The sequence below is a fragment of the Protopterus annectens genome, chromosome 15.part0, assembly GCF_019279795.1.
Source record: "Protopterus annectens isolate FY-2018-M chromosome 15.part0, PAN1.0, whole genome shotgun sequence".
In the NCBI taxonomy this organism is placed as follows: Eukaryota; Metazoa; Chordata; order Ceratodontiformes; family Protopteridae; genus Protopterus; species Protopterus annectens.
In genome coordinates this window covers 514,158,895-514,171,201 of record NC_056749.1, presented here as the reverse complement: position 1 = coordinate 514,171,201, position 12,307 = coordinate 514,158,895, and positions in this window count along the sequence as shown.

Below are 12,307 nucleotides of genomic sequence, written 5' to 3'. Positions count from 1 at the left end.
TTGCCCTTACGTCATGTTTGAGATCTTATAGTTAATATATATAATTAGAAATGGGTCGCAAAACAAATTGATTTTTTTTTGCATTTAGAAAAACTAAAACTTTGTGTTCACCTTGGGTGTTTCTCAGAACATATGTACTAGTGTGCCGACATCAAGTTGTTGACATTTTGACATTGGCACTTTGCAGGTCAACAGTGGGTGTTTTTGTTCATTAATATATGCACATTTATTTTTTTCCCTTAAATATGTATATATGTTATGGTCCCTTTAAGAAACCCCGTATTTCTTAACTACCTTGTGTTTCCTGTATTGGACCACTGTTTTTAGCTTCTGCTATTGTGGGGGCTTATTTGAGGTAAAAATATATTGCTTATGCAAACTTTTTAATTTTTTGTAAAATTTTAAATGAAGGGCAGTGTTTTATTTGAGCAAATATGGTAACAGAGCATATAGTGCTTGTGTTCAAGTTGTGACAACTTACCTGACATTCCAAGGAGTTTCTGATAGAATTTTACTGTACTGTTTGTATATGCAGATAGCATGCAGTGTTTGTGTTAATGCTGTGATAGTTTACATGTTATTTTTTGTATCAAACTAATTTTACTTCTAAGGGGTTTCTGACAGGATTTTAGTGTAGTGCTTGTGCATTACTGTAATTTGGGGACTTTGTCTTTACAGGTAAGTGCAATTGTGCTTCTTATTTAAATGATAACTTACTTCTGACTGACTCATTCCAGTGATCCAAGCTGCATCTTCCTCAGTCATAGCATGGAAACTTATCCTGCTCTTGCTCGCCTGACTTCTGCAGCTCCTAGAAAGAAAAAAAACACAACTTACCTAAGAGCCCTTGCCAACTGTATGGGCTCAGTCTGCACTTCATTTGATGGTAGGTGAACCTGGAATGGCCATTTGTTATTCATCAGAACTAATGGTTATTCCCACTACTTTTTTTCTGTGCTTTTTCCTCCTCTAGTAGCAGCCTTGGAGTAGGCATATTATATTATCTGTAACAACCCTGATTCACACTCTTTAGTTCACATAGAATCAGATACACTTTACAAAGTTTCAAGCACTTATTTGCTGTCTCTCTCTCTCTCTCTCTCTCTCTAGTTCCTTCCCCTGTGCATATAGAGGCAAACATTTTGGGACAGATTTGATATTATATTTTTTTATTCTTCCACTCGGGCATATAAAGTTCTTAACTATCAGTCCCTTATCTGAAACTTCATTCCTGTCTCTATCTTATTGTTTTTGATATGTCTGTTATCTAACCAGGCCTTAAAAGTATGTATGATTATGCAGATACTGCATCTAGGTCCTCTGCTTCTGGTACTGTTTTAGGAGGCATGCCTAGGTAAAATTTTGGAAGTTTTGGGTTGGAAAGAAGTGTGAATTTTTGAATTCACCTTTAAAAATAACATTTTTTGCTTGATCCATCTGCTACTCAGGTCCACCAACAATTTGATGAAGGAGAGAAATTAATTTAGGGAGTTTCTACTTTCAAATCATTCAGATCCTCTTTCATGCCTAAGAAACAAATAGAGATAAGAAAAAGGAAACAATAACAAACAGGAACCTTTCCAATAAAGGTATAGTATTCAACTTCAGAATGGTGATCCTTGCATATCTCCTCCCCTCCTGCCTTAATCTCTTAAACTGGCCCCAATAATTGACTCTCTTCATTCACCTTGAGCAAATGATTGCGAGAGGCACATAGATGTTAAAGGTGGTTCAGGAGGAATACAATTGCTGCTGGATACAAAAACATATCAAATGAGTTCCTCACCTCCCTCCAACAAAACAATTTCTTTGTCAGGTTCTCCAGCTTTGCTTACCCTAAGAGTCATAAAACCAGTGCCATTTATTTATGGAGAAAGTCATAGAAACATACATTTTACTATGGGGGAAAGGCTCTTATAATAGAATGCTTCTGATACCAAATAAAGAGCCTTCTTAGAGACCAATTTTAAATATTTCCTTCCTATTTCAGTGTATCTGCATTACCATTTGGTTATCTGCTGCTTCAAGCACAACTGCAAAATTTTACTCCAGCTATAACTTATGGCAGGCTGAAAGGCACTCATTTTGTCTTCCTTATTTGGATGACTTACTTATCTTTGCAGAGTCTTCTCCCAGATGTCAAGAGTCCTTAACATGGGTTTCAGCTCTTCTGACCAATCTGGGATTCCAGGTAAACATTCAGACATCCTCCTTGACCAGTTCACATCAGACTGCCTTTTAGGATATTTTATTGACACTCCACAGCAGAAGTTTCTGATGCAGGAGAAGGTAGAGTTTTATTGGAAACCTTTCTGAGAATTTCAATCAGTCTCCGATTTCAGCCAGAGAGTTTCTCAGGATTCTGGGGTTCATGGCATCTATTTTCTCAAGATTCCTGTTACTAGGTTATACAGGAGAAAGATTCTATGGTATCTGAAACACATGGACTCAACACTTGCATCCTTTAGCTACCTTTCTTGGGATTTGAATTAATGGAACTGCACTGGTGGAGAATACAAATACAAGAAAAATATGTCTGCTTCCCTTTTCCCCCTCAACCTTAGTTCATCTGTATCTATACATGCTTCAAAATTTCCTTGGGGGGCAGTTCCTAGGAGAGTAAATGTACAAGGCCTGTGAGATACTCCAGACAGACCAAAGCATGTTATTTTGAAAGTGATATGAGTTGTGATCCATTCCTTTTACCTCATTATTTATGGTCCCCTGGGCCACTGCTAATAATTACAGACAACACTACATTGATGTGTTACGAAACAGGCCTGGGGGCACAAGGTTGTACCTTCTATACAGGCTGGCTATGATCACTTAGGAGTTAGCTCTTCAGCTCTAAAAGCATATTACATTCCATCAGAGCAGGACCAGGACACACCCTCACAAATGCTGTTTGAATAAGTGGGGCCTTCCAGGTATTGATCCAGTTCAGGAGAACACTTCAAATAAATCTGTTGACGCCTTTCAAAACAGACAACTTTATACAGGCTTTTTTCACTCCCTTGCATGGGGATGTTTATTTATGTATTTCACTCTTTCCACTGATATACAAGGTAATTCTGAAGATTCAGAAGAAGTTTCGAAACATATTTGTGGTTACCCCCTTTTGCCCCAGGCAATATTGTTTTTCTCTTTTTATGGAACTGGCCAGTCATTATCAATCCAGTTATCTCTTCTTTTACTACTTGCCTAATACACTCTCATTGCTGGACTACATCATCACTTCTGTTAAAAGTATACTTACTGCTGCTGCCAAATCATGCTTCCATTATTATTAGTACAATCATTTTGGTTGTTACTACTTGGGAATAGATTAAAAAGGTGTATAAGCATGTTATACTACCCTAAAATGATGTTATCCTTTGTTTATTGTATCATCCTTTCTCATGGCCAGTGTTGTAGCACTGCTTTTTACTTGTCCTCCCTAAATATAGATATATATAGTGCACCCTAATAGATAATGTATGTTGAAATTTAATACATTACATCTGTTATACTTGACTGCACTCATGTTATACTTAACTGGATTCTATATTAATTTTGTCACTTATGTGGTGCTTCGTTATACTCATATTGTACTCACTATACATTGTATATTAAGTTTGCCATTTGTATGAAGCATTTCTCCTGGCAGCTACTGAAAATGGGTCTTAATGCAGTTGTACAAACTGGTTAAGAAAATATAAATGAATACACTAAAAATAATAAAATAGCATTACTTGTCACGGTACTTGTTTTGTGAAGCACCATGTACTTATTAACAGGCTTTTTCAATTTGGTTTCACTTAGAAATCAATAAGTTTCATACCAGGTTAATATATTCTACATCTATTGCCTCCAACTGACTTTTCTCAAGACCGGGCTGTGGCCGTCCACTCTTGTCTAATCCTTCCCCAGAGAGTGTTGGATGAATTGTGTTCCTTCTCATCCTCTTTTATGTTATTCAGCTGTGCACCATTTTCCTTCAAATTTCCTAATAATGTGTTTCTCCTCCATGTACTATTTCTTCCTCCTGTTCCATTTTACAAATGCATTTGTAATTTATGTACAAACTATAAAACAGGTATCCTCTGTGATGGGCACAAAGTTTCTGACAGTTACAAAACCAACATTAGGATACAAATTTTAAAGATTAGAATGAAAATTGGTAAAAATCTTATTCCTCTGTAGAACTTACCAAATAAGATTCTGGTAGTCTCAATTGATGAACAATAAGCCAAAGAAGCTGTCTGCTGATATAGAAATCAAGATGATGTCCAGCATGACCTGCTCTAACCAAACTCAACATAGGCATTTAGGTGATAATGGCGATATCATGTAGGTTGCACTGCTAAGTTATTTGCGTAATTCAACTAACTCAATTTTTTTCTGACATGCATATTATACCATATTGTGGTGTAAAATGTAAACTGTTGACTTTGTCAACCTAGATTACTTAAAAATGCTTCATCCTTAACTTTATAAAGACAGAGCAAGTTATGGTCACTAGTGGGGCAGATATGAAAACAGTTTTATAATTTCTATGATGGAATGCTAGCCCTAAGCCCAACCATGACTTCTGTAAACAGTCACCATATATTAAGTTGCACAGTTATATGATCTTGTCCATTTGAGTAACTCTTATTTGTGGCCTATATATGCTAAAGTTACACTCCCCCATTACATATATATATATATATATATATATATATATATATATATATATATATATATCTAGCATTCACTCCTTCTCATTATCCATCTACTAGTTATATCATTATACCCTTCTGAACCCAAAAGAGAATATAAAATAAGTTTCAAGATCTGCTACCTCAGTTTTAGCAGTCCGCTCAGTTAATATAACCAAGGCGAAGGCTGGTTACAAACATTTAATCTCTGTGGCATAACTTGTCTCTAGGTTGGATCACCTATTCAACTCTCACTTACTAAAGTACCATATATCTAGAAGTGATTAATTTCATGACAGTATGCTGGGCTGGTAGCACATTTAGAATTATTCTTCTGGCTTCACCCAGTGAATGGCTGCATGGGTTCAGGTTTCCCACAAACCTGAAATGAATTTAGCTGGTTGCCATGGAATTCTAACTGGTGACAGTATCCTACTGCTTTTTCACAACAGCTTTGGCTCCACCTCCTAAATGTAGATCATACCCCCCAAAGTGTGTTCACTGAAATTCAAAGGACTCTGATTATGATTCTCAGAATTGTGAAATTGATGCAAATGTAATAAGGGGTTTGTTATAAACTTACTCCAAAACTGTTGTACCTCAGGATATTCCCCCTTCTGCATGGTACTGCAGTCTCAGAGTAAGTATATGTAATTAGCAGGGATGTGAGAAGCACAAGTACATCCAACAAATCATGGATTAAACTATACTAAGAAGCATTATTATATGCCTTGATTATTTTTAATATCAGTTGGATAGTAGAGCTATACCCCAAACTGCTTTCCATATCACAGAGTCATGGCTCTATTTCAAATAGTTGCTACACCCATTAGACCATATCTACTCTCAAGCAAACACACCCTACTAGACATGGTTAGTTAAATCACTTAACAGCCAAATATTGCCTAACATTTAAAGTGATCATTACCCCATCTTCACCTCATGAGCACAAGCATATTGAAATCCTCTAACCATCACTACAGGCAAATTATTTCCTAATAGCAAGCATGCTGCCCTGATGCAAGTTCTCTGACTTACTGATCCTTCCAAGTGTTGCAATAATCTCATACAAACACTACCTTAAAGACTGTGCATTTGTAATATACACTCAATACAGAAAATGCCTTGCTTCAATCAGCAGAGTCATACTGCTTAACTAAACAGTCACAACACTCACAATACCCACAACTCAAAAACAAAGTATGGGCGAAAAAAAAGGAACATGGTCAGTTTCATGACAAGCAGGCAATGCTGTATTCAGGTCAAACTGGTTATGTTCATCTATGTCCATAGCAGATGAACTGTATTATTTAATATCTCAAAAAACAATTGTCAGGAAATCTTAAATTTTATAGGTGATAATCTGAAGCTTTGCCTTACTTTATGCTGTCTACCCACTAACCCCAGTGCTAACCCCAGTGTTTTCCACACTAATGTTGGCAGTACCCTGCGATACTTTTTTTCTTTCTCCTATAGTCACTTCATTGCATATGTGACTTTCAACCTACTACTCCTAACCATCTTATCATACTGACCCGTACGTCTATCACCTGCTCCCCTGGATCACTTTACATCTGCTACTCCTACTTCAGAAAAGTCCTGTCTGCATGCATTCAGTCTCGCTATTTTCATTAAAATCTGTGATGACTCTATATCACCCATACCTTTTAAGTAGGTGCTTATTACAGCAGTCCCCACAGTCTCCCTCTCCAAGTCTACATTTGATTTCCAGCCAGTCCCCAACTTGCCAAGCCAAGCTAAGATACAGGAAGAGCTAGCGTGCAATCAGACGGTTGTCTCTGTAAATAAATGGGTTCACTGACTAAAGAGAATGTTTTGGTACTATTACTGTCCTCCTGAAAGTCTGGAACTTTTTCTTTAATAACATGGAGTGTAGTATATTTACTGGCACTATTATGATTGACTGTAAGACAGTTTTTGACTCTTTTTAAGTAATATTTTGTTGATTTTGCAATTGAGTAAACTAAATTTTATTTCAGTCTGCCCCCCCCCCCCCCCAAGCTGATTCAACAATTAACTTGCCCAGGAAACTGCCATTGATAAATTCTGTGAAATCCAGGCAGATTGTTGTTTTTTTCATCTAGAGGCACCCACGATTTGAACCCCTCTTGTTCTCTCTATGGAACTACTTTTAGCAACTACTGGACATGTTCCAGATGTCCATTTTCCTGAGCACATTGCACTGCTTCCTCATTACACTGTCATGGCAGTTAAATTAAAATATGTAGATTTCATTTTTGTAGGGTCTGCACTACCTCTGTGGGTGCATAACCTTGGAGAAAATAATAACGTAATTATCTGCTTTTATCCAACTTGGTACTACATCAGAGGTAGTATATTTTGAGATCTGAACAGCAGAGCTCCACATTAGGGGTTGCAGGAAAAGTAGACCTGTACAGTTTTCTCCTTTCCAACTTACAGACTGGTCAAACTTTATACTGTTATTTACTTTTGTCCTTAAAGCTTTAGTAATGGTGTGTTTTGTTATAATCTGGCTATTTATTTTGCAATCGTATCTCATGTCCTTTTTGCCAAATCCCATAATGTTGCATTTGCTGACATTAAAGGTGAGGTTATTACAACTGCAACAAGTGTGTAGCATTTGTAGACCATCTAAGAGAACTTCAGAATGTTTTACTGAAATAATTATGCCACTCATTTTGTAGTCATCAGTATATATGGGTAAACTGATAATAGTCCAAAAAGAAATGCTCCCATTTCAAAGTCCAGTATGACACAACCTCTGCCACCAGAAATCTGTAACTCCACTCCTTAACCTGCTTAATCCTGTTGCTTAACCATTGTTCTGTCAGTTGAGTTACATGTGACTTGATACTTAATGCTTATTTGAGAGTTATTTCCTTTTCTGGAATACCACTGGATGCCTTAGCAATGATGAGAAAAGCAGCATCCACTATCAGTCCTTAACTAAGTGTTACTGTTGCCACTTCAAAAATGCCACAAAATTCAGATGACAAGATCTCCACTTAACAAACCAATATTATACAATTCTTCCCTATTAATATTCTAAAACGTGCACGTTGATTGGCCAGCCCAACCAGCGTGCCCATTGTAAATCCCACAATATACCAACGTAAAAAGGTTCGGTTGCCCAGACTTTTTTCTGTTGGTATAAACTGCCCCAAAACTTTTTTTTTACAATAAAAAAAAAAAAGAGAGAGAAAACGGAGCAATGAAGACTTTCTTTTCTCCTTTGCTTCCGTTTCAAAGCCTTGATGTACTGGGTATGCATGGAAATGCAAGTCCCATAAGCATGCGCACTACATCAAAACGCAGTACACCACAACCGGTGGAAGAACAGCAACCTGCCGTTATACAAAGACATTATTTAATAAAAGTATTTTTTTCTTAAATAATGTCATTGTATAATAGTAATAACCGACTCCATGGTTGTGGTATATTGAAGATTTACCCACGGTTGCCTTTGTTTAATCATTCGGGCTTCGCCCTCCTGATTAAACCACACCAACCATGGGTAAATCTTCAATATACCACACCACGTCATTGGTTATTGCTTAAATGTTCCACGTCTCTGAAGAAAGCCCCTGTGTCACTGTGGCTAAGCTCCATTTTCAGTATGTGCATAGTTTTATATGATGTACTGGTCATGCTGATGTGTCTAAACTTGTTCGAATCTCATGTAACTTGGTGCCATGACAGCTTGCCACCATAGATCAATGTTGTCTTCACATGCTAACATTTTATTTAAGAAGTCCACCATATATGTTGTTTGGTCCCATGGAGCTTGACTTCTTGTTTTACTTTTGTCAGCAAGTTAACATGTCAGTAATTATACGCGGAATGCGTCTTTGTTATGTTGTATACGTTGCATTGTTACCTACAGAAATTTGTTCTGCTGTGTTGTGTAAGCTGCATAGTTATATAACGAATGCTGCTTTGTCACGTTGTATAGGCTGAGTAGTTACATAAGGGATGCTGTGTGTCATATTGTGTAGCCTGACTAATTACATAAAGGATGCTGTTTTGTCATGCTCTGTAGGCTGAGTAGTGACATAAGAGACTCTGTCATGTTGTGTAGGCTGAAAAGTTACATAACTGATGTTGCTTTGTCATGTTGTGTAGGCTGAGTACTTATATAATACATGCTGCTTTGTCACGCAATCTGTGCCTTTTATGTACAACCATACTGTCTTCAAACACAAGGCATTTACCTGTCTTTGAAACAACCTGCTTTTTGCCCAATATGCTAACTCATAAATTTCTTTTTTATAAGCTTAATGTCCCATACTGGCATTTGCTATTACTTATGAAATTTCAAAATATTTCCTCTATTTGTAGACAGAACACACTTATGAACTGCTGAGCTAAGCACCTTAGAAATTATATGCAAGACATTTTACTTGCCCTTCTCTAACGCCAAAAATATGGGATCACCTCCAAGCAGACCACAGACATGTCAGAAAACCAATCACTTTCAGGACATTAGTCACATCCTATCATAATAAGCTCAGCTAAAGTCAAATATCAAACTGTCTAAATCAGTGATTAATAAAACTTCTGTAATATGGGTCTACTTTTATTCACTGAAAGTACACCTCTTTGAATCTCAAAAAGCCAAACTCACTTAAGAGAAAGTGCAGTTTAACAAAAACCCACTTCCGTGAAGCACAAATAAGCGAAATTTAAAAAAAATTACAATAAACACTAAAAATAAACTTTTGCCCCCCTACACCCCCCACAACCCTGCTAATTATATATACCAACTCCGAGATCCCACTACAGTGGGGAAAAGGGTACATTTCCTTATCCTCACTGTACCACAACCTATATCAAAAAGCCCCAACTGCTCTAAACCTTACACTCCCATTAAACCTGTAAAAAAGAAGTAAAAAACACCACACTTGTACTTCCATGGGATCCCGTAACGGATAACAGGTATTCATTTATTTGTATTTTGTGAAAGTGCATTTTCATTAAACTTTACTTTTGCTTAAGTATGCTCAGCTTTTTGAGATTCGAAGAGGTGTACTTTCAGTGAACGAAAGACATATATATATATATATATATATATATATATATATATATATATATGTGTGTGTGTGTGTGTGTGTGTGTGTGTGTGTGTGTGTGTGTGTGTGTATAGATAGTTATTTCTGGCTGCTGTGCAGAAACTATTGTCATATTCTGGTGGAAGTATATATATACATATATATATATATATATATATATATATATATATATATATATATATATTTCTGGCTGCTGTGCAGAAACTATTGCCATATTCTGCTGGAAGTATATATATATATATATATATACATATATATATATATATATATATATATATATATATATATATATACACACACACACATATATATATATATATATATATATATATATATATATATATATATATATATGTATATATATATATGTATATATAATATATGTATATATGTATACATTTTTTTAAAGTTAACAATGCCATTACCTATTGCTTTGCTGCTATGCTGTACAATACTAGTGTATATTTTACAATACCATTAAGAGGAAGAGTACACATTTCTGATATTATTGTATATAAAACTTCACTGCAAAAACACGGTTTTCAGAACTGTAGTTCTGGTATATACAGGATTGAAAAATGCTTTAATTAAATCTGTAATTCCATGCTTCATGTTTGCCTTGGCTCTGGGTCACTGCTAAAGATGGTCTTTTGCAAGCCCACCTACACAGTTAATAAGTAACAAATAAAAAAATAAATAGTCTTGTACTGCATTTAATGAACTGGGATTTATATTATTCCCATTTGTGATTCACAACATGTACGTCCTACAAAAAAGGCAATTCTGTACACAGGTGTTCTGCAAGTTCAGGCTCCTAAGACTATTACAGAAATTACATCCCTACAGGCCCTTAAATCATCAAGCAATACAAATGTCTCATAGCCCATGCACTTTATTAACCTCCCTAGGGGAGAATGAAATGTCATTGGAAAGGGCATATAATAAGATATGCTGAGTAAGTAACCAGAAATGTGCTTCTCTAAGGCACAGTCTGAGCAGTCAAAGTGTTCTTTAAGAATCAGCCTGAAAACCAATAAATTAAGCTTCTAGGAGACACATTTCAAATATTCAGCTATACAACAATCACTTTCTTCACTATTAATGCAAAGAGTTATTTGGTAATGTAATATACATAAAATACAAGTTTAATACTTATGAATGTGACTTGAGGAACCTGGAGTCAGTATCAGTTAATGATGTCAGTACTAAATATTCTATCATTTTGAAAACTATAGATGTTTAGTTCTGGAATAGCATGTTGTTTTGCATCAGTGAGCTACAAAGAGCACATTTTCCACCCAGCTGCCTGCACCTGTTCCAGCTCTTATATTTAATTTCTTCAGAATGAATACCTTTGGTGGAACTATCCTATGCAAATCACCAAACAAGCTAATTTAGCGGTCGACATTACCTAGCAGACTATACTCGCATGAAACCCAGTTAGCAAAGGTCAAGGTCATATGACGAATGCCTTCAGTTCCATAATCTTTAAACAATGCCAGTCACTAGAAATGTATTACTTTCTCCTCTATCTTACTTTTTTTGCTAATTGTGTAAGTATTTTTAAAATATTAATCTTAAGACACTGTCCCAGATGTGTCTTATGCCTACAGTGTTCCTAAGTCCCATAGAAAGAACTTCCAGTGCTGTCATAGTCACAGAGAGATAATTTAAATGGATCTTTATTAGTTTACTCCTTTCCTTTCCTATGTACTTTACACTAAAAGAAAGATTTGCAGCACCACACCATAAAAAGTCTTCAAAGTTCACTATAGAATTTTTCACAAAAATTATAAGATTCATTCAGAATTGATGAACATTAACTGTACTGTATATTACAGACAGTAGTTGATTCTTTTATTCCAAATATATAACACATTGCTTAAATACTTCCATGTTAATCCATATAGCAATAGCTGGACTGATCAAACATCCATGCTACTCTACTTATTTTACCAGTAAAATAACATGCAGTTCTGCATTGATGAATGTCATTACATGTACATTAAAAGTACTATTCGTCAACATCTGTACAGTTACTCAGTTGCCCACTCCTGGAATAAATTACCTTTCCCCATCAGAACGATTACTAATGCTCATGAATTCAAAAAAGTTCTTAAACATTACTGGCTAAAATCCAGGACATGTCCCTTTAATGACTCTACATAATTCATATCTCTCCTCTATTATCTTTTTACGTATGCTTACTGTAATCTATAATAACTTCTTTTATTACCTTATACTCTATTACCTTGTATCCATTTTCTTACATTTTACTTCACTTTTGCTTGTCTTCTTGTTCTAATTTCTAACTTCTACATTATTGAACCTGTTCACCACCTTTCTTATATTCAACTTTTTTCTAACTTCTCAGTTTATTTATGATTATACTGTTAGTCTATATAATATATTGCTAGTATGTAAAATTTACCACCTGTGTCATTTAGACTAAGGATTGTTAGTTAAATCTTGTTTAGCCTCCATTATTTTGATTATTTGTATATTTCAATGTTTTTTGTATTGGAGCTTTTCTCCCGAGGCTTCCGTTGAAAAAGG